We start from the raw sequence: 10,688 nt of genomic DNA on the forward strand, positions 1-10,688 counted from the left end.
TGTATATTTTTCTCTCTTTGCCTCTTCTTTTTCTATAATTTTTTTGTCATTAGTTATTGCGATGTTAATGAGGTACGTGTATTTTTCTTTTTCGTCTATAGCTGTTATGTCTGGTCATTTGCAGGGCATTGTCTTGTCTGTATGAAATGTTCTGTCCTAGTGTATTTTATGAACTGCTTTTTCAAAGATTGTTTTGGGTGAGTGTGTATGGTGTAGGTTGTTTGATGAGGTTGGATTTGATGGCCAGTTGTTGGGGAATTATTTTTGCAGTTGTATTGTACCTGTCCATATAGTCCATTCTGTATTGTGCCTGTCCATATTATTTATTTGTTTCTTTGTTTACAATATTTATATACCGCTCCCCATTCAAGAATTTTGGGGCGGTGGACAAATCAAGTAAAAAAATAAAAAAAGAAACAAAAGTGCAATAAAACTGCAGCTGGTCATTAAGGGAAGGCTTCCTGGAACAACAAAGTAAAAAAAAATGGGGGGGAGGAGAGGAACGTGACGTTCCTCCCCCCCTTTTAAATTTTATAATCTCTGCGGAGCTCCGCAGATATATATAATAAAAATAAATGGAGGTGGGTGGGGAGGAACGGGCAGCCAGAGGGAGGAGACATGGATGGTTCAATGCTCGTGCAGGTCTCCAGTCCCTCTCACATTCTCCTCTGGCTGCCTCGTTCCTCCCCCCCTTTTTATTTTTAAATATGTATCTGCGGAGCTCTGCAGATAGAGATTATAAAATTAGAAAAAAGGGGCAGAGGAACGGGCAGCCAGAGGGAGGAGATGTGGTTCTCCAGTCCCTCTCGTGTCCTCCTCTGCTGCTTCGTACCTCGCTGTGATGCCTTTAACGATCATTTCACAGATAAAATCTCTTGGATAAGAGCCAACTTAGATGCCGTCATTATAGCAGAAGTCCTATGACAATGGAGTGTCCAGCAACTCTGCGAGTAGGATTATACTGGATCAGTTGCAGTTGGTGAGTACCGAGGACATGGACAAGCTGCTTGGTCGAGTGAGGAGGACAACTTGCCCTCTCGATCCCTGTCCTTCCTGGCTGGTCGTACAGGGAGGAGATGCAGTTAGACAACAATTACAGCGTATTATTAATGCATCTCTCAGAGAGGGGAGTTTTCCATCATGCTTAAAAGAGGTGGAAGTACGGCCGCTTTTTTAAAAAAAAACCTCCCATGACCCCCTGGACCTTAATAATTACAGACACGTCTCAAATCTTTCGTTTTTGGGCAAGGTGTTTGAGAGGGCAGTTGCCTTCCAACTTCAAGCAGTCTTGGATGATACAGATTTTCTAGACCCATTTCAAACTGGCTTCAGAGCATGATGTGGAGTTGAGACTGCAATGGTCGCCTTAGTGGATGATCTTCGCAAGAGTATTGACAGGGGGAGGGTGTCCCTGCTGATGCTTTTGGACATCTCAGTGGCTTTCGATACCATCGACCATGGTATCCTTCTGGAATGCCTGGGAGGTTTGGGAATCGGAGGCATTGTGCTCCAGTGGTTACGATCCTACCTCTTGGGTAGGTTCCAGATGGTGATGCTTGGGGATAGCTGCTCCTCAAAGAAGGAGCTGTTGTATGGTGTACCACAAGGTGCCATCCTATCCCCAATGCTGTTTAACATCTACATGAAACCGCTAGGAGAGATCATCCAGAGGCATGGGGCGGAGTGCTATCAGTATGCTGATGACACCCAAATATATTTCTCTATGCCTTCGACAACAGTGTCAGCTTAGGATAGTGTGTCTCCTCTGATTGAATGCTTAAAGGAGGAAAAACAAACTGAAGCTGAATCCAGACAAGACGGAGATGCTTACTATCAAGGGCCCTAAACTGGATTTGGAGGTGTGTCAACCAGTTCTGGATGAGGTTACACTCCCCCTGAAAGACTGCGTTTGCATCTTGGGGGTGCTTCTGGATCTGTCATTCCAAATGACAGCCCAGATAGATGCGACGGCCAGGAGTGCCTACTATCTGCTTTGGCTGATATGCCAGCTGCGCCCTTTCTTTGAGTTGGAAGACCTAAAGACGGTAGTGTATGCACTGGTAACTTCAAAGCTCAACTTCTGCAATGTACTCTACATAGACCTACCTTTGTGCCTAGTCTGGAAACTTCAATTAGTTCAAAATATGGCATCGAAGTTGGTCACCGGTACACCTAGGGGTGATTATTACACCAACTTTAAAATCACTAGCTCCCAATTAGTTTCTGGGCGAAGTATAAAGTGTTGGTTATTACCTTTAAAGCCCTACATGGTTTGGGTCCAGGCTATCTGCGGGATCGCCTTCTCCCATACAATCCGCCCTGCACACTCAGAACCTATGGGAAATGTTTATTCCACTCAGCCACAACTAGGCTGGCAACTGTTACCCAGAGGACCATTTTTTCTGCTGCCCCCAGACTGTGGAAGGGCCGGCTGGAGGAGATTCATCAGCTTAATGCTCTCTCTGAGTTTAAGACAGCCGTAAAAACTAGTCTCTTCTGGCAGGCCTTCCCAGGTGAATTTTAAACCGAAGAATGTTAAGATGCTGTGATGGTTATTTTAATATTGTATTGGTTTTATATGCTCTTTTAACTAATTTTATGTATTATATTGTATTTAGTGTTGTTCCCCGCCTCAATCCAGAGGGAGAGGCGGGTAATAAATAAATATATGTATTATTATTATTATTATTATTATTATTATTATTATTATTATTATTATTATTATATTATCCTTTTGCATCATATATTTCCTTAGTCGTTGTTATTGCAGTAATCCACTAGGGGATGCTCTTGTTGTTTGCTTGCTTCCTTGGGAACAGAAAGCTAACCAATTTCCAGTTACATAGATTCCAGAATTTTACCTGTAAAGGAACTACATCACTTCAAAAGCACACATCCTATCTTCTACACACACACACACACACACACACACACACACACACACACACACACACACATATATATATATATATATATATATATATATATATATATATATATATATATATATATAAACCCACCAGTGTTCCAACTGACTTTTCCAACATTTCATCACACTACTACCGCATGACTAAAGAGAGCCCAGGATCAGATCTATGCAGACAAGGACAGGCTTGGTTCTCCATGACTGGAATCACTGAGATTTAGCATGCCTCTCCCCCAGGTTCTGAATGGTTGCCATTCATACCCATGGAGAAAAGTAACACATGTGGGAAGGACTACTGCAGTGAGAGCAAAATCTGTCCTCCATCCCTAACACAAAGCGGTCCATCTTTACCGTCAGGAATCCTGCAGGGCTATGCAATGTGTCTGTATGTGCAGAGCACATGGAGATGCAAAGGATCTCCCAAAAGTTCCTGCAATATGCAAAATTTCCCATAGCAAACATCTCACCTGTCATAATGCTGGGCATTTTACTATTGTGTGTGTGTGTGTGTGTATATATATATATATATATATATATATATATATATATATATATATATATATGAATGAGTATGTGTACTCACCATTTCTTTTTTCATTTTTTAAATAATTATTTTTAATTTTTTAACAAATAAAACATGAGTAAACAATAAGAGCTCCATCAGTTGAATGTTTCATTGCATGCTCGTTAGTGGGCACTCACGGATTTTCACGGGTCCCTCTCATGATGTCACCTGCCTCCTGCCCCTTCTAGCCTTCTTCAGATGACAAAAAAACCCATGCTCCAGTAAGTCCGACTTATTTTTAAAGATGGAAGTTGCTGCTATCTTCTGCTGTGTGCAGGAGAAGCAACAGGATCAAAATGGCCCACTGAGTGGGCCACGTGGACGTTTACATCCTCTTTCAAAAGAGGAAGTAATGAGGGACAATAGCGCAGGTGGAGAAGCGACGGTAAGCAATCACAATTTCCCTCTGTGTGATGACACTCTAAGGCAACTTGAGAATACATTGTGTACCATCTGTCATCAATATCCTACAGTACAATACAGAGATTACCTCACCTATCCTCTATTCATTTATCCTACTCCATTCATCTCCTATTAGCCTAACAAATCTACCCATCATTTTTCAGCGCACTGCAGCCAGGTATATGCAGGTGAGCGGAGGGCATGCTTGCAGATACGGGGCTGGCCCTGTTCTCAATGTCGCCCATTTAGCTCTGCAGTAGGGGTGAGGAAGCTGTGGCCCTCCAGATATTGTTGGACTGCAACTCCCATCATCCCTGACCATGCTGGGTGGGGTTGGGGAGAGTTGCAGTCCAACAACATCTGGAAAGCTAATGTTCCCTGCTCTATGAGACAAGATACACAGGCTGCAATGTAGGGAGAGTGGAGAGGATTTCGAACTGAGTCTCACCATGGGCACTTCCTAGGAGGCTGAATACATAGTGCTGAATTGGCACCACTCTGCCATCAATCTCCGCGGTATCACTGGTGCAGCATGGTGGCAAGTTATTTACATGGAGGAAGGCAGCTGTCATTAGGCTCACTGGCCCCGGCCCAGTCCCTCCCATGGCTTCTGGCAACCAATGAAATGTGACCAGCCAGGAACACCACCACCACCCACCCCGGCACAGCACCCAAGCAAGGACAGGTGGGGAAGAGCCCTGCTGACCTCTCTCGGGCTGGAAAAGTTGTGTTAAGTCCCCAATGAATTGCTGCAATATAGCAGTCTGGATCAATGAAAGTTTGAGAACCACAGTCCCGAAAGGGAAGCAAGCTGTCAACACGTTCATTTTACAGGCAGATGATGAAGGCACCACGTTGCAAATCTTCACCTGGGAGATTAATACATTTGTATGGATTGATGCTATTATTTATTTATTTTTGTTTATGGGCTTACTTAGCTTTGAAACTGCAATAGCAGCAGGAATGAATGCGCTGTCTCTCTTTCCGATACAGCCATCGTCAGCAGTGTAGTAGCATATTTGGAAGTGCAGGCGCTCATTGCAACAGTCCCTATAGGAGAGTCCCCCAATGGCAGGCGGCTGGGTTGATCCAGAGCAACAAACCAGTTCTGGCACTTTTCTTCTCCACCAGGGGCAGGTCTTTTGCAAAGCTCCTGGACCTTAATTGCCCAGTCAAGACCAGGCCACCCCCCGAATACATTGCATTGCAACAGGGAACAAAATATTGTTGCTTGGAAAATTCATCACACACGCACACCCCTTTACTGTGAGAAGTGCAGCTAAGCTCAGAGGGAACAGGGGAGCCTGATGCAGGCAACAGCTGTCATAACAGTCCCTTCTAATGAAGAAAAAGTCCTGGTGCATTGTCCCCAAGAGCCTGGCTCCTTCGTTACCCCACTGGCTCCTTCGTTACCCCATTTGCCTCCTCTCCTGGGCCTGAGGTGTGGGATAGGATGAGCCAGCTAGTTGGCAGAGATGATCAAAACAAGGACAGGCATAGATGCTAGAACACTTGTCTTTCTGTGCCACAGGAATGTTGTCAAGGCCAGATTGTTGGACAAACTGCACATAATCTTTAAAGGAGTAGAATTCTTTTTTACCCGGATTCCCCCACCTACCCCTGATATATTCTGCTTTGTGCTATAGCCAGGATCAGCCCTGGGATCTGCTTTGAGCATCTTGACTTTGCCCTCTAGAACAGAGGGCCTCTGAGCATGCCCATGCTTCCTTTCGCTCACCACTGAGTCATCCCAGCCAACGCTGCTCCATCCGAGATCAGGAGAAGACAGGCAAAAGAGGTGTTGTCGTCCAGACAGGCAGCTTGCGCCAACTTTTTAAACAAAGCCCCTGGCACGCAGGGTGGTTCTGCATGGGGCCACATGGAAGTCCCACGGCACAGGTTAGATGGAGCCTCCTCGCTTGTTCTTACAACTGGGCCTCTGATCAAGGCACACGTACAGAGTCCGGGAGGGTGGCATGCAGATACTTACAAATCACTGTGGCGCTCTAGCTGCTCACTGCAAGCTTCTCCTAAATGCAGCAGAGGAGAGGCACGCTCCAAGACGAGTGGAGCATTCTGGGAGACCCAAGGGCGGGCACGCTGGCTCAGAACAGCCTAACCGATAAAAGCATCCTTCCTACACCCTCCCCCTCCATCCATCCCCTCCTCCCCATTGCTCGGTCATTGAAGCCAGATGGTGGGATTTAACAAGGGCAGAGCCGTTCCAGCCTGTAGACTCTTGCTCAGGGCTTGGAGGCATCCCAAAGGCTGGGATTGATTAGCCAGCAGCATGCAGGGATGAGCCTGCTTGCTTGGACTTCACTTTGGAAAGAATTGTCCATCCCTTTCCTCCTCTGGCAAGGGAAAGGGGTACAAATACCAAGAGATTTGTGGGGCCAGGCCTTCCGCCACTTCTGGAAATTGTGAAAATTCACCTTCAGTTTGTCTAAAAACTAAAGGGGACCAACTAAGCCTTAGGGGGCAATCCCCTTGTCAAGCTTTCCCTCAATAGGCAAGCTCTGGAATGGATCCTGCTGCAGAGGAGGAACACATGAGGAAAATGTTACATCAGGATGGGAAATCGTCCATACAGATTTTGCAGGGAAGATACTCAAGTAGGATTCTAAAGTCTCCTTGCTTCCTGTTTGTGGATCGTTCCTGCAAAATCTGTGTGGATTTTCCATGCTTACATAACTCTCAAAAGATTTTTTTTTAAAAAAAAAAGTATGTTCCAGAGGAATCATCCCAGTGAATTCGACACAGAACATTAAATGTCACATCAGAGCTAGCCCTCATGCATCTATGTCCCAGGCCATACAAAGTACAAATATCTACACTGAGATGTTCATTATGGGACCAATCAAACTTTATGCATGGTAATGTTAGTGTGGGTACGTGCATCTCCACCCATGTAGCCACTAGCTGTGCTCACAACCCACAGTCGAATCTGGACTGGGATGAGGTGTTTTCTCCAGGTCAGTGCTAATCCAGATAAATCTCCAGCCCCATTTCCAGGCCAGATTTATCTAATCCTGAGTCACTCAATACCCTTGCATGATGCCAGCCATTAGCGGCATAGAACCACCAATTTATACCATAGTTGTAGCGTGACAATCGCATTCCGTTCAGCTTGTGACAATATTGAAGCAACAATAGAAGTCATCGGATCCCATCTAAAAGTATATTTATTTGCTGCTCAAGCAACACAAGATCTGGTAATGCAAATGGGAATTGTGTAGGATGTTCCTGGTCCAAATGTCTGTTGATATCCAGCAAAGGAATCCATGCGTCTACTGGTGTATATTCCATATAAGTCAGGACACATCAATTTACAACCAATGTTTTCACTACACTCATAGAATGTGCAAAGGCTTCATAAACATTCCCAAGAAACTTATTAAACAGGTTAAAACATGTTTATTTGCCCAGGCAGATGATTATTGCCATGTTTATTGTCCTGTTACATTGTTTCAGCTGCTCCTCCTCTACTGTTTTGTTATGATGTTTTATTGTTTTGGTAGTATGTTCCATTTTGTGTGGCCGGTTTTAATCATGTTCTTTGTACACCACCCTGGTATCCACAAGGAAGAAGAGCGGTTTAAAAAGGTTTTAAGAAAGACAACTAAAATAAATAACTAAATAAATATACTGAATGTACGTGCAGTGCTAGCTCAACTAACTTCTATTGATAGAAGATTAAAAGGGATATGGAAGGTTATTACATGGTATACAATTCTTGAACATAGTTACATCACAGGGCTAATAAACATTTAGATAGGGAATTCTTGGGAACTGCAGTTCAGCATGGGGAGGTGTATGAAGCCACAATGCCCCACACATTGGGGGAGGTGGCATCATGCCAATCAAACTGACAGGGATGCCAATATATATTTCAAATTTCCTTTGTTCTTTTTTAAGTTCTGGAAAACCGCATTTTCAACTGCGATAAAGGGTCAGGGAGCTATATCAGTTTTGCTCTTTCAGAGTCTAAAAGGTTAAGTTTTGGGAAATGAATCTCATTGAGAATGAACACAGCATTTAAAAAAAACAAACACCAAAAGCACTAATCTAGGCTTCTTTGGACTCTCCGTTTTCTTTTCCAAAGCAAGTTTGCGGTCATCATTCTGGAGGAAAAATTCCAGATGGTGTAAGGAACCAAAGGCAGCCTTGGGTGTGGCTTCTGGTAGACAGGAGGGTTGTACAGTATGTCCAGTGTGGTGGCTCCTAAATGTCTCTCTCTCTGCTCCATGTTGCAACTGCTTCCCTCCTTCCTTGTGTGCAGTTACACAAACCCTTATTAAAATTCTCTGCAGTCTAAAAACAACAACAACCTAAATACTGTAATCAGAATAAATTTAAAGCGAATGCAGAAATTGAATTCCCCACTAGAATCAAACTGTGTATTTTGTTTTTGTGGACCAGAGCACACATAGATGCAAACTTGATACATTCAGAACCGTTCACTTTTTTTAATTCCAGGATTCAGGGCTGGGCAGCTACTAGCACACCTCTCAGAAAGCCACTAATTGTTTTAACTTGGCTTCTGTTGCCAATGCTGCCTCCGGATGGTACTGAGTCATACCAGGAACCCACACAAAAGCACTATAAACAGAGTACAAACTAAGCCATGCCCATGAATTTGAGTTCATTGCCAGGTTTCAGCCCTGGAATACAGGAACCATGAGACAATAGAGGCCTTCTAGGTGTGTACAGAGTGCCTTTTGTTCACCACTGAGTAGCCACATCCAGCTCACACCAACTGAGAGAACTGAATCTGATCTGTATAAATAACATCTAAAGACTCTGTTCAGTCACAAAGATCAATGGGTTGCCTTGAGCAAGCCACTCGCTCTCTATCTGAGCCTAACCTACCTCACAGGGTTGTTGCAAGGATAAAATAAGATGCTGGTCCTGACACAAATAAAGTTATACAAATAAGATTATCTTTCTCTAAGCAATTAACTTAAGATTCCAAGCAGTTTTCAGCCCCAGTAAAATATTAGAATTTAGAGCCTCAATCGTATTTGCCCTTACCTGGGAGTAAGCACCAATAAACCCAGTAGGGCTTAACTTCTGGGTAGACATGTATAGGATTGCACTGTAAATTAAGCACTTGCTTTTTGAGAGAACCTCCCCTCTTTTCCCCTTATTGATAGCGAATATTTGATTTCCCCACCCCCTCTCTCCCCTGAGACTCTTCTAGAAAAACTATATCCATCAGGTCATCTTGACATCCATTCTTTTAAGTCATGCCTGGATGGTCCTCCCTCTCTTTCCTCCTCACCCCCACTCCACCCGCCCCTTCCTCTGCATTCCTTCGACCACCCATAAATCAAGCAGCACTTGCCTGGGTTTGCTTCTCCCGGCCCAGGGTTGAAGAGCACAAGCTGTCAAGCAGAGCAAATGGGCTCCTCCAGCACTAAGTAGCACATCAGTCCAGAGGATCCAGACCCACTCACTAAGATTTGCCTGCATTTGCATCTTGCCTACATATCAGCTGCCTGGGCCAATCATGGCCAGCCTAGCCCAGTGGATTGGATTAGTTTAGGGAAAGTAGCTATTTGTTTCTCTTGACAGCCCTGAAACGTGAGGAGATAGAGATGCCAAGGCTGCCTTCTAGCTCTCCCCCCACCCCCCATGTCTACCGCACCCATTTCCCATTGATTTTTCTTAAGTGCAGCGGTATATCAATAATTCAACAAAATGGGGGGCAGCAGAGGATGTGGACCTAACCACATTAGAGTGGTTTGCTCGGAACTGAGGAGCAAAGGAAAGATGGTAGAATGAGGCAATGGCTTTGTCCTTCAGGGGGAAGGAGTCAGCAGTCAGATAGGATGGACATTTTCAATGCTTCCAACAAATATTTAACTGGTGTGCAGAATTTCAGGTGTTTCCTTTACCCACTGAGCTCTGGTAATGAAAGCAGTAGGGTGGCCACTTATGTATAAAGAGGACACAAAAGTGCATGAAATTTAGAGGTAACTATTATAGTATAAATAGAAATATAATGCGTCTCACTACAGTGAGGAAGACAGCGACCTGTGCTCTTGCTCAGTCTGCTGCCATTACTGTTCAGAAGCAACAAGGCCCTGCTGTCCTTCTTTATGGTTTGTTGACTTAAAACCAGAGATGGTATGGCCAACCCATGAAAGAGAGGATGTCTTCATATAGAGGACTGTCCTTTTGACAGTTCTTCCAAAAGAGGGCTGTCCTCTGTAAAGTAGAACACCTTGTCACCTTAGCAGGAGTCAGGAACCCCTGGCCTGTGGGCCAAATGTGCACCTCCAGGCCATACAGTCCACACCTCTGGAGTCTTCCCAACCTAACCCTCTCACTGGCCTTTCTCCAGGTTATTGACATTATCTACTCCACCCCTCTCTGTCCCCCCAACTACAAAACCAATGGAGAATGTCTGGATGCAAATGACCCCAACCCCTGTCTACCTGTTGTATGCTGGACAAAGTCACATCCATAACATCACCCATGTTTATTTCTGGCCCCAACCATTGCTGGAATGCAGACCCCCTACAGACTCAACTAAGGTAATTTGGACCTCAAGAGGGAAAGTATCCCCACCCTGCCATATAGGGCTGGCTCCAGAGAGTGACAAAGTCAAGCATTTGCTGGGACCTGAAGGACTACATAGGGCCCACTGCCCTGGTGTTCTCACTTTAAAATGGACCACCCAAGAGGCTGTGACAGGGAATAAACGGTTTGCATACCTTGCCTCTTTTCTAGGCCAAGGATGGCTGTCTTGCCAAAGTTACCACCAGCAATCAACCAATCAGTCCTGGA

The 10,688-nt window shown here is 44.6% G+C and overlaps 1 protein-coding gene across 1 annotated transcript in view; it reads right to left on the reverse strand.

The window, feature by feature from the left end:
- The window catches only part of AVIL (advillin), a 43,144-nt gene extending 37,215 nt beyond the window's left edge, over window positions 1-5,929 (reverse strand). Inside the window, exon 1 of the mRNA XM_063119693.1 lies at window positions 5,884-5,929. The gene's annotated coding sequence lies outside the window, so the exon portion shown is untranslated. The remainder of the gene's footprint in view (window positions 1-5,883) is intronic.
- Between the last annotated feature and the right edge of the window lie 4,759 nt (window positions 5,930-10,688).

The sequence above is a fragment of the Elgaria multicarinata genome, chromosome 3 (genome assembly GCF_023053635.1).
Source record: "Elgaria multicarinata webbii isolate HBS135686 ecotype San Diego chromosome 3, rElgMul1.1.pri, whole genome shotgun sequence".
Taxonomy (NCBI): domain Eukaryota; kingdom Metazoa; phylum Chordata; class Lepidosauria; order Squamata; family Anguidae; genus Elgaria; species Elgaria multicarinata.